The 12,709-nt window shown below is 39.6% G+C and overlaps 1 protein-coding gene across 2 annotated transcripts in view; it reads right to left on the reverse strand.

Annotated features, from left to right (window-relative positions):
• The window catches only part of LOC115410946 (cadherin-6-like), a 114,808-nt gene that overhangs the window by 100,982 nt on the left and 1,117 nt on the right, over nt 1-12,709 (reverse strand). The window lies entirely within an intron of this gene.

Raw genomic sequence — 12,709 nt, forward strand, 5'->3', positions numbered from 1 at the left:
CAAAGCAGTTAACACTAGGGCTGAAAGATATATCGCGATCGTATCGATATCTAGATATGAACATTCAAGATATTAATATCGAAAAAGCAACGATATAAACGATATAGATTTCCCTCGCACTCGCCCAGCATGTACAGCTCTGAAAGTCATAACAAAATCCATTTATTCGTACTTTATGTTAATGTTGATGACTGGCATTGAGTTCTTATAAATAAAACTGCACTTTCCATTCTTTTGTATTATGATGAGTTTAGTTTATTAGTTTGATCCCCATTAGCTGCTGCATACCCCAGCAGCTACTCTTCCTGGGGTCATCAACAACACAAAAACAAAGCACCAACAATTTCCCACAACTCACTCAACAAACAGGATGTACATACACTCAACACAACAACACAAAACCAAAAATCAGCAACAGCACACAATACAAAACAATTACAATAAAAATATCAACAACAACAGAAAAAAAAAACAAAAACAAAAACACATTGTATTATGATGTTTGTATTTTTCTGAAAAATGCTTAGTTTTCACTGAACATAGTCATTCACATAGTCATATCGTATCGTATCGATATCTGGCATGAATATCGAGATATGAAATTTTGTCCATATCGTTCAGCCCTAGTTAACACATTGCAAATTAACTAAACTGACACTATTTTTACTTCACATATGTGCTTTTCTAGGACTGTGACTCAGTAAGCATCCCATTTTTTTTTTTTTTTTTGTCTAAAAAACACCAGCCTTTTGTCAGAAAGGCCTTTTCACAAGTGGAAAACAAAGTCTCTGGCAAAAGATAAAATAAAAGCAGGCTTGGACCTCGCCTTAAACCAATCCCTCTTTCCTGTTCTGTCTCCAGTTGCACTTTTCTAACACGCCTCAGCATCCGCAGCAGCCTTAAGCTTTGTTTAGAACACTGTGAGACTTGGCCACACTTGGCCTGTGACAGCAGAGGAGTCGAAAGACAGAAAAACGGTTCAGAGGAGGCGTTAATCTACCAGTAAATACCAAATCACCAGTCGCAAAATATTGACAGGATCAGATTTTACTAATGCAAAGATGTCACATCAGTTTCATCCCAAACCCTATCTGCTTACACTTTATTTAATATCATCATGGCACCCTCTTCTAAGGTTGTCAGCATAATCGCAATTAACAGTTTAATTGCATATTCCTGCTTGTTTTATTGTTTGCCTAACAATAGTTCATTTCTACCCACGCAGTACACCTAATGAAGAAGAGCAGACATTTATTGTCATTAAACACCGGAGCATGTAAATAAGAACCACATTTATGTTTGTTTCTTTGGTTTCGTAAACAATACATGCAAAACTACAAACAAATTGCAGCTAATGAAAGGTAACGACAGAAATGAAGCGTATGGAGATGAAAGGCGTGTAATGAAGTGACGTCATTAAAACAGGATCAGCCACGGATTAAAAAAAAAAAAAAAAAGGGGGAAAATGATGTGGAAATGGTCAAATATTTCTATTTCGAGTACACAGTCGTGGAAAAAATTATTAGACCACCTTTGTTTTCTTTAATTTCTTGTTCATTTTAATGCCTGCTACAACTAAAGGTACATTTGTTTGGACAAATATAATGATAACAACAAAAATAGCTCATAAGAGTTTAATTTCAGAGCTGATATCTATCCATTTTCCATGTTTTCTTGATAATAACCAAAATCACTTCAGTTCTTACATCAATATCTATGGCACTGTACTGACAAAAACAGTGCTTTTAGGCATTCCATGTTTTCTTTTGTGTCTGTTTTAGTCACATGACACACACAGGAGTTAGTACTTGATTGCATACCCATTGTTTTTAATGTTTTGATGGTTCAATAATTTTTTCCACGACTGTAGACGATTAATCCACAAGGTTAACCCAAACATCCACCACTGACAAAACCATCTACTGATCTAAACTGTTTAATAACTTCTGATCCATCAATTCTATCAATACATGTAAATAATTGCTGTAAAATGCAGTTTTTCATCGTTTCATGGTCATCAGATATGAACCATTTGAGTTTTCAGAGGCTCCGTCATTACCATGGAAACACTGTCATCTTCAACATTGATTCACCAGCAAAACCCATGGAGTTGGATCAGTGACAGTGGATGGACACACTTGATTTATGTTCAGTTAATATTACATTTTGTTGAAAAAGTCACTTTTTCTTCAGATATAATTACCTTCAACTTTAATCTGAGCTTTAATGAACATAGACATGATCAGTGAATTAAATACAGGAAAATACCTGAATTTCACTGAAAAAATGCAAAATAAATGAGCAATATTTTTAACCAATAGAGACCCGAACATCTACTGATTTTAAACCTGTAATACCTGTTGATCCATTAGCTCTATCAATACATGTAAATAATTGGTGTAAAATACAGTTTGTCATCTTTTCATGGTCATCAGATATGACCCATTTGGGGTGTTCAGAGGCTCTGTAGTTACCGTGGAAACATGTCATCTTCTGCATTGATTCACCAGTAAAATCCATGGAGTTTGATCAGTGACAATGGATGGACACACTGGGTTAATATTCAGTTAATATCACTTTTTCTTCAGTTTTCTCTGTTTCTGATCTAATCACCCTCAACTTTAATCTTAGGTTTACTGAACATCTACGTGATCAGTGAATAAAATACAAGAAAATACTTGATTTATACTGATAAAATACAAAATACAAAAGATAATATTGTAATAAATGGTGATAAATCACTTTAGAAAGGTTAGATATAGAGAAAATGTAATTTGGGAAATGATATAAAAGTAGCGCTGGGTCTTTATGGGTTAATACAGTCATGCACAATAGAGCTCAAATAATTGCAATTAGGTGATTATGTAGTAACTGTAATAAAAAGTCTTGCATGTTTAACACTGATACACCGATACAACTCACTGAATCTTCCCATCCTTTAACCCTTTCATGCACAGTGGTCACTACAGTGGACAGTTATTCTACAGCTCTCCTTTTGTATATTCATGGGTTTTGTTGTTTTAGTTCCATATCAGCCGACACAGTGGACGTTTATGCATCATCCCATAATACATTGTAATTCATACCATTACTGTAACTTTGCAGATCAGGTTGATAAACCTGATCTGCAGTAACATGTGTTAAATCAATTACTAATTGTTATTAGACTGTAATCAACAGTTTTCTTAATCAAAAAGGGTTTTTTTTTTTTTTTTTGCATATTGTCTGCATGAAGTTAGTAATAACTAGCATTAGAGCATGTTAAAATGTGAGAAAACATCAGATTAGCTGCATGAAAAATGTTTTTATTTCATAGTTTTCACGCAGTTTGTCACTTTCTGATGATAGGTTTTAAATATATGATTTTTTTGCTTCAAAAATTGGTGTCCAGCTGAGTGGACATTTTTGTATCTCCATGAAAAATAGGTTCATAAAAAAATTTCAGTCGTGTTGTTTTTTTCATGCCTAAAGAGGAATAAAAACACTCAGGAAAAAAACTCAACTAAGGTTCTCATAATTCATGCATGAAAGGGTTAACACACACACACCTACTTTTTTCGTTTGGTTCTTAACCCTTTCATACATGAATTGTGAGAATCTGAGTCAAGATTTATTTTTTGAGTGTTTTTATTCCTCCTTAGCCATGAAAAAAATCAATGGGATCGAGGTTTTTTTTTTCTATGGCGTTACAAAAATATCCATGCATTTAATTTTTGAAGTAAAGAAACATGTATTTAAAACCCAATATCAGAAAGTGATATGAAAACAATGAAATAAAAACATTTTTAATGCTGCTAATCTGATGTCTTCTCACATTTTAACATATTCTAATGCTTGTAGTTACTCACTTCATGGAGATAATATGCAAAAAAAAAAAAAAACTTTTTGTCTAACAAATAACAATTGATTTACAGTCAAACATGTCACTGCAGATCAGGTTTATCAAGAACAGCACAGTTACAGTAATGGTATGAATGTCAGTGTATGGGATGATGCGTAAGTGTCCACTGTGTTGGCTGATATGGAACTAAAACAACAAAACCCATTAATATACAAGAGAACAGCTGGAGAAGAACTGTCCACTGGAGTGACCTATGCATGAAAGGGTTAATGGGGCAGGGCTGACAGGGTTGGGTTGAACGTTTGGGTCGACAGCGCCCAGACGTACTAGTGTGTACTTATGTATTTTGTGTTTGCACATTTAGTCTGGCGTATGCGCACACACACACACACACACACACACACACACACACACACACACACACACACACAAGTACCACCTGCCTCTGTTAGTGTAACCCTTGACCTCTGGAGTGTCACTAAATCCCTGCTAGACAGCCAGCCCTTCAACTCCTGCATGGAGGACCGTACAACCAGCAGACTTCAGCTCTCTTAAAACCCACTTAGAGGCTTACAGCTGGGAGGCCCGACCATTGGATTGAATTAAGGCTATGATTAATTGAATCTAGTGGTGAGTAACTTGAGTGACTGATGTCTCGTAGGACCAAAGGTCTAGACACAATGCTTCAGAATAAAGCTATATTCATTCATTCAGTGACATCATAGGCAGTTTCAGTGTGCCTCAGGCATGGATGGTTGCCTCTAATATTATTGCTTGAAGTGCTGCTTTAAGCCCAATACCACCGGCTGCACTGCTGCTGCTGCTGCTGCTGCTGAGTGCCAACGGTAATGAGAAGCACAATATAATTAATACAAATGGAATGTTTAATGCAATTTTTCCATTTCAAAGAAATTCCTGCGGCATCTTTCCCAACAATGAATTCAACTTTCTCGCTTTGTCCTCAGGCAAACAATAACCCAAGTTTGGCATCGCCTTCATTAGATCAAACTCAATTATTGCAGAGTGCTTGCAGCGCCCATAAAGTGTGGAACAAAATATAGATATGGGAATATATTGCATTACATCCTCCTGCAATACATTATCAATACACCGGCACTAAATATCAATATCTTTATTAAAACACGCAGGTGCTCCAAACAAATTTACGACCAGTTTGACTTAACTTGAGTCACTACTTCTGTTTCTGTTGAAGGAGTTGTGTTATGGTTTTGAAATTTTCATGACTGTATTTGTTGTTTTTTTTTAGTGAGGTATTGTTTTAGCTTTTTATTTTTTTATGTTTTACTTTTCCATGTACTGTGAGGAAAGCTGTGATTTACAGAGGCAGCGAAAGGCAAGCTGAAAAATGCACGACATAAAAAAAAAAAATGCTGTTTATCAAAAAAAAAAACTGAGTGGGAATCAAAGCTGAGTTTACCAGCAATTTTATTTTGGTTTCATTTGTGTTGTATTGTTCGTGGTAGCTTTTATTTGGTTTTAAAAGCTCATTTTTTTATTTGATTTCTGTCAACAAAACTATTTTTTCAGCAGCAGATTTAGTTGTAGTCTTTTATGGCTCTGCGATACACTGGTACAATATCAATATGCTCATTACAACACGCAGCAATTGCTTTAAATCAGGGGTGTCAAACTCCTTTTAGTTCAGGGGCTACATTCAGCTGAATTTGATCTGCAGTGGGCCGAACCAGTAAAATAATAACATAATAATATATAAATAATGTCAACTCCAAACTTTTCTCTATGTTTTACAGCGAAAAAAGTTAAATTACATTATGAAAAGGTTTACATCTACAAACTATCCTTTCAAAAGATGTGAATAACAAGAACAAACTGAAAAAATAACTGTAATTTTAACAATATTCTGCCTCAGTTTTTCATACAGATCACAGTGGATCTAAAAATACACAAAACATTTAATAACAGGCAGAATATTGTTAAAATTGTACTTACTTCTATTAACACATTTCAAGTGGTTCATATTTGTTCAGGTTATTCACATTTTTTGCAAAATTATACTTTGTTTTAGTGTAAATACATGAAAATATTTACATCTACAAAGAGAAACATTTAGAGTTGTCATTATTTATATGTTATTATGATAGTTTTTTACTGATTTGACCCACTTGAGATTGAACTGGTCTGAATGTGGAAGCTGAACTAAAATGATTAATATCTTAGTGTAATTTTTGCGTTTCACAAATTCATCCTGAGGACCAGACTGGACTTTTTGGCGGACCAGATTTGGCCCCCGAGCCACATGTTTGACACCTGTGCTTTAAATGGTTAATTTAACTTCAGCAGCAGTAATCTATGACTATGTACTGTTTTGTCCGCAATGCAATGAATCAACACTAAAATTCTTGCTTCTTGACTTTTTTGCGGTACTTTTTCTTCATGATTTACACAGACATTCAGGCACAATCACTGTGTTGTGACGCCATCGTTATGACTGCCAAGCTGTCATGACAGTGTTGCGTTGTGATTCTCGCCTCTATATATCACGAGGGTTGGACTCTAAGGCACCTGCTGTAAAAACTTGAAGGTCCACTGGCAGGTTCTGCCCCATTTGTCTTTTGACGGACAGCGGTATCAAACAATAATTGGAGGCCTCTGAGACCCATACGCATCCGTTTGTCAGTTATTCATGTCAAAGCACGGTGTTCAGCTGTTGGGGGTCTCAAAAAATGAATGACCTTTTCTCAAAGGGGGCCAGGTTTCCTCTCCTGTCTAAGAGACGCCTTGGGTAGTATTCAGCCCCATACCACAGTTATTACTGCATGTCCCATGTTGCAGCAGAAAGCTTGTATTGTGTCCTTCCCTGAGGAATATACGGTCCCAGATTGGTACGCGTGCTTTGATTCGGCAGGTAGTTTGTGTGGAGGTCTTTCTATTTCTCTCATTCACAATGAACCATCCTAATGTTTTGAGAGGTAGCAGAACAATGGCAGAAACCTCTCTTTTTCACTCCAGGGACTGAAAGTAAATAGGACCTTTGCTGATGTATTTGGCTGTTCATTTACAGCACCTCGGAATACAGCGTGCACACTGTACCTCTGCAAAAAAAAAAGGGAAAGAAAAAAGAAAAACTCACAAAGGCATTCTGCAGGACAATAGCGCTGTGGAGGAAACAGGCGCACAATGGAGTCCAGATATCATTCACAACATAGACAGGAGACCATTATCCACAGAAGGAGGGGCCCATGTGAAGGTGACAGGTTTGGGAGACAGAAGAATTGTGCGCACAGTGCTGCCACCAAGACAACAGTCTCCCTGAAGCCTAACCTATAAGGACAGGTTTTTGCAGCGCCAATGCCCGCTGGGCTGAGGTGTTACACGTCATCTGCAATAACCTGGATCATTACTCCTGGAGGCTGTTAGAGGGGAAAATCACATCACTCTGCTTTCACCGCTGCCAAGAAAAATTGACACGCTAAAAGTCACACAAAGACACACCTCAATATGCGGCGGCACGCACAAAGCTTCACCACCGGCATCACTGTCACCATCTCTCACACTTTACAAACATACACACATGTAATTACACACACGCGATCTATCATGTCGTGTCACTGGTGTTTGGGGGGGTTGACATTCCAAGTGGCATCCCAAGCGCCGCCGCCACCGCCGCCACCGCTGCCTGAAGCTGACAGCTCTCACTGTGGCAGCTTTGCAGGGGTAAAGTAAGCATCATTATCGCCTTCCGTCGCCATACCTCTGTACTTGGAACAACGCTCTTTCATAGTCTCCCTACTTTTATGCAAGTCGCGACTCTTTTCCCTGACTGCCTCCTCTGTCTTCATTGTGCTCCAGTCAGGCACTAATGCTCCTCGTCCTGTTGCCGGACTCTCTGATCCCCTATTACCCTCCCGTCATCACACAGTCAATATTACCCCCCCCCCCCCACATTCCTGACCACTCTTCACCTCCTCTTCCTTTTGCTTTCACTAAAGTCTCAAAAGTCAAACAGACGATGTTGACCCCCCCAACCCCTCCCCTATCCACTCCTTCATGCACTTGCTCGTCTTCCATACACTTATTAACTGGCTGTCATGTTCAGCAGCCTTCCCCCAGACAGTGTTTAGCGTTCCTCAGTCCACTTACTGCAGCCAGAGTTAAGCCTCTGGGCTTTGCACAGACAGGAATCCAACTAGAGGGGAAAGTCAGGACCTGCGGACATGATCTGTCTGCTGCACTCACTCACACTCTTCCTCCAACACCGGCTACCTCAAGGCAGGGCTGAAACACACATCATACAAGACATTACCTCCTGGAGGATTTCTGTCTTTTCTGTTCTACAATGTGCAGGAGCAAATGAGTAGATTACCATCAGTTTATGAGGCTTTGAAAAATGAGCTTTTATAGATGGTTTTATAGCTCAGATGTATGGTTTATATATTTCTTAGTATGATGAAATTCTTTTTTTTTTTCTTTTAACCCAGTTTATTCTAATTTGGTATAGGTCTGTTTTGTTCATTGTTCTGGCTTGAAGTCTAAGGATAGGAGTGAGTATTTAAAACGTTATGTTAAGTTACTTGATGATTAGAATGGGGGTGGGATTAAATATGTTTTTCTTCTTCCCACTCCTTTTCAAGTGTAGATGAATGATTTTTGGAATTTTGAATTTGCATATAGTCTGTAATGCTTGAAATAAACAAATAAAATAAAAAAAAAAAAAAAAAAAAAAGTCCAGGATGTTCCCTGCCTTCGCCCTTAAGTAGCTGGGATAGGCTCAGGAGACCCCTGTGACCCTAGTGAGGATCAAGCGGGTTCAGATAATGAATGAATGAATGAATGAATGAACCTACCACCACCCCCTCTTCGGAGGACACTTGATAGTCTCAAACTTTACATTCACATAATCATGCATTCCTTGTTAGTGTGCATATACATAAAGGGAGATCTCATATAGACAAAAGTGTACAGGGATAGGACGAAACTATGTATCATTATTAGTGTATATAATGCAAATGTCTATACAGTATGACGGAATTCAATTATTTTCAACTTGGTACGTCTCAGAGTTTTGCTACAACCTCCAATGTGACACATACACGACGGAAAGCAAAATGTTTAATCGTCTAAAACAGCGCAAAAGGTCAACTTTTCGATGAATTTTCAAAATGTTAATCAGATCTATTTCTTTGCCTTTATCAAGGAAGCTGTCCATTCGTCCCCTGTTAGTTAATCTGTGTGTCAGCAGGGTGTCTGAGGCAATCTGGTGGAGAGACTGCCTGGAGCCACGCAACAGTTGATTAGATTCTGATAGTGATCTGGATCTGTAATTTCAACTATTAGCAGATTATTGTTTTTTCCCACCACATATTGGATATAGAGATTTAATTTCAAATCCAATCCGAAGCCTAACGGCATACTCGCGGGGTCAAGAAATCGATTTCACCTCAAATTTAAGAAAGGAGGAGTATTCCGCCTCCTTGAAGGTGGCTTCCTACGGGTATTTTGCTGCTATTTTAGATGACATCAACTCAACTCAGCAACTGTGTGGTAGCTACAATACTGGATTTGTCATCTGCCCCTTCTGTCTCCGCTCTCCCCCTCTTCCCAGGGCAAATGGTGTAAGAAATGAGACGTGGCTGGTGGATAGACTTTCATGCCCTTGCTTTACTAGTGTCATTTCCGCAACTCTGAAATTGTGCCATGGTCTACAGGGCTTTGTTGTAAATCACTATCTCCCACTGTCAGACTGCAGACTGCTGCACACTGTGGATGCCTAGCTTTCTGTTGCCTCCTGGGTGACTAATATATCTTGTTAAATTGTGCTGAGAAGCGTGCGGAGAACTGTACACCTTCCCTCTTTGTACCGTATTTGTTTGCTTGTGTGTGTATTCGCGTGTGCTTCAAAAATGTGTGTCTGCGTGTCTACATTTCGTGACTGAATAGGTAGGTGGGGATGTTACTTTTTGCAAATATGTTCGCTAAACTCCACAAGTCTGTCAGGCTTTGTTGGTAATTCAGTTAGATTGCTATTCGGCCAACTTCCGCTCACCACCACCACCACCACCACCACCACCACCACCACTACCACCAGTCGGTATCGGAGTTGTGAAGCTATCTCTCAGCCACTTCATAATTAGAAAAGCTGTGGAGCCAAGCCACAGTTTGAGGGGGAAGAGGGAGGGGAAAAAAAAAAGCTGTTGGCAGACTGCATTATTCAACATTGGCAGCAATTTACTCTGTCTCCCACCCCAAAGACATGCATCTAAGTGATTTCATAGTCACATCCTTCCTAGTGTGCCATACTGTATAAAGCTGGACTCTTCTCTTATCACCAGCTCTTAAGCCATGCACTGTATACTATCAGCTTGTACACACACACCATATCTCAGTCCAACCTTTTTGAAAATAGATTTATGAGTATATTTCTGTGTAATTGGTGTTCTCCCGCACAAAGCAGGGAGAGATAATTACCCATTGTTAAGTGAGGTGTAAATTGTCTGATCCATGTGTATTTATCTTCTCAGCACACACAGAGAGAAATAGGCCTTTTTGGGGATTTAGACTCTACAGTGACGTTGGACTCTCCTGGCCACCGTCCAGCTCTCAAATCCCTTTTTTGCTGAAACCTGTCGAGAAAACAACCCTCGCCGTGGCTTAACCATATCCTGTCTAATTCAAGCGTCTTCTTTAGTCATAGCCAATTCAATCAGGGGCTCGGCTTGACCTTCAGAGGGAAAAAAAGTGACACCAGCCTCCGCCGTTTCAGTGGATTTAACTAGAAACAGACGTCGTCAACGCCGCGTGTCGGTGGGCGAGGAAATACGTCTATTCTTATTTTTTCTTCCTGTGCAATTACGATCGTGACTGCTCTGTAAATAGGTGTCTCTGAAGGGAACCTGTCTCATTAGCAAGGAGCAGTTATGACGTTGCCATTGTGCCTGCAGGAAATTTTGCTCTAATGGTCACAAGAAGCCTTAGGAAATAAAAGGAAAGCGTCACGGTGAGTGGAGAAAAGTCAAATCTGCCATTCTTCAGAAAGTGGCTGAGCAAGTTTTGTTGTGTTCACCAGGGGGCATTGTTCTGAAGAAAAAGAAAAAAGGAAAGAAAAGAAGGTGGCGCTGACAGAAGCCACTCAAAAATAAACATTTGGTGCAGAAAAATCTAAGGAGGAATCCCTCAACACTCATGATTTATTATATTATCACATCATACAAAGCGTGACTAATGCAGTCAAACAATCAGGGTACATCTAGTGAACTACGATGCCCAGGGGTGCTCTCTGCTACCGACTTCAAACATTTGTAACTGAAGCGCACACATATTAAAGACACACGCTGTGCATGCCGGCTCAACAAATGTCCACACACATTTCTACACACACACACACACACATAGAAGTGAAAGTCTGTAGACAGTCCCATGAGGGAACGGACTTAGCTTTAGCGCAGACACAGGCCACTGGGATATGATTTTATTAGCTCCAGATGCTGCTGAAGAGCGGGCTAGGAACGTTCAATAATATGAGCAGGACACATCAAAATGATGCTGCCCATCTGGAGCACAAATAATGTAATCAACTCGGGTCAGCGGTCATCAGCGCCTGCCCGTCGGGTAAACCCACCGTCCTGTGACGTCACCAGGGCTCAGGGACAGGATGGGGCCGGGCAGATTGAGATTCACACAAGATTTTGTTTTTTGGAACTGGAATATGGAATATCCCCTCCCTAAGCTCCTGCACATGACCCGCAGAGTGAAGATATTTGGAAGAAGAGAAAGATGAAATGTGATGTGAGGGACTGTCTATTGTAATCTGAGGAAACTACAGATGGCTCTGATGTGTGTATCCCACAGCTTGTCAAATCAGTTCTGCAAAATTAGTTCCAACATCTTCATATGAAATACTTCGTAAACACATAGAGACCATGTACAGTATGCCCCCCACCCCACCCCCAGACCCCCTCCTTTCTGCACACACATGTACACACACATATAGGAACTCTATTTGCAGAGGCTTTAAATATTCAGCACCTGCCGTGTTTTCTGTACGACTTTGATCAGCCACAGATTCCACTCTGTCCCTTTCATCTCTGAACTTCAAAACCGTCGTATGAAAAACCTGGACCACAAAAAAAAAAAAAAAAAAAAAAAAACCTGTTCTGGCTCAGACAATCTCCTGTTCTCTCCGATGAGCTGCAAAAGTTGTCGCGATGACAAACCGAACACAAAGAAAGACAAGCAGCGATGTTAACCTGTTTTATGAAAAGCTTTTTTTTTTTTTTTTTTTTGCTCGATCTCTTCTGATTGTAAAGTCATTTGAAAAGCATGTGCGTATTGGAGTAATTATTGTCAAATTTTCCCGGGATAGTTTGACAACTCCTCCAAACAACTTCTTGGCTGCCTCCGGGCTATTACCTCAGGCTTACATTGAGCCGGAGCAATAACTAACATGGAGCAATCTGCAGGCAACAGGAAGGACACTACAACTTTCCCAATCACTAAAGTCAATTTGCAGAATTGCACTTCACTTGGGTGTCTTTCTGTCAGTACCTACACCTTTTTCTTTTTTTAAAAGTTAGGTTAATTCTTTTCTAACTCTCTCTGCATTATTCAAGGGGATCCTATGATTAAATATTCACCTGCACATCAATGAGATCATCTTATTGTCAACATGTTTGTGAGAACTTGAGTCAAGTCCAAGAGTGCAAGGCCTTTAAACTGATCTTACAAAATAAATAAATAAAAAATAAAGCAGCAGAGCATCACAGCGCGACTGCAGGCAACCTCAGATAGACAGTCATCCGCTTTTATCAGAGCACGCTGTCCCACCTGCATCGATTCGCATCCCGTGGATTTGCCACTGGCTGCTGCTACATCACCGGTGGAAGAAGAGGA

Source organism: Sphaeramia orbicularis, chromosome 20 (genome assembly GCF_902148855.1).
Source record: "Sphaeramia orbicularis chromosome 20, fSphaOr1.1, whole genome shotgun sequence".
NCBI classification, from domain to species: domain Eukaryota; kingdom Metazoa; phylum Chordata; class Actinopteri; order Kurtiformes; family Apogonidae; genus Sphaeramia; species Sphaeramia orbicularis.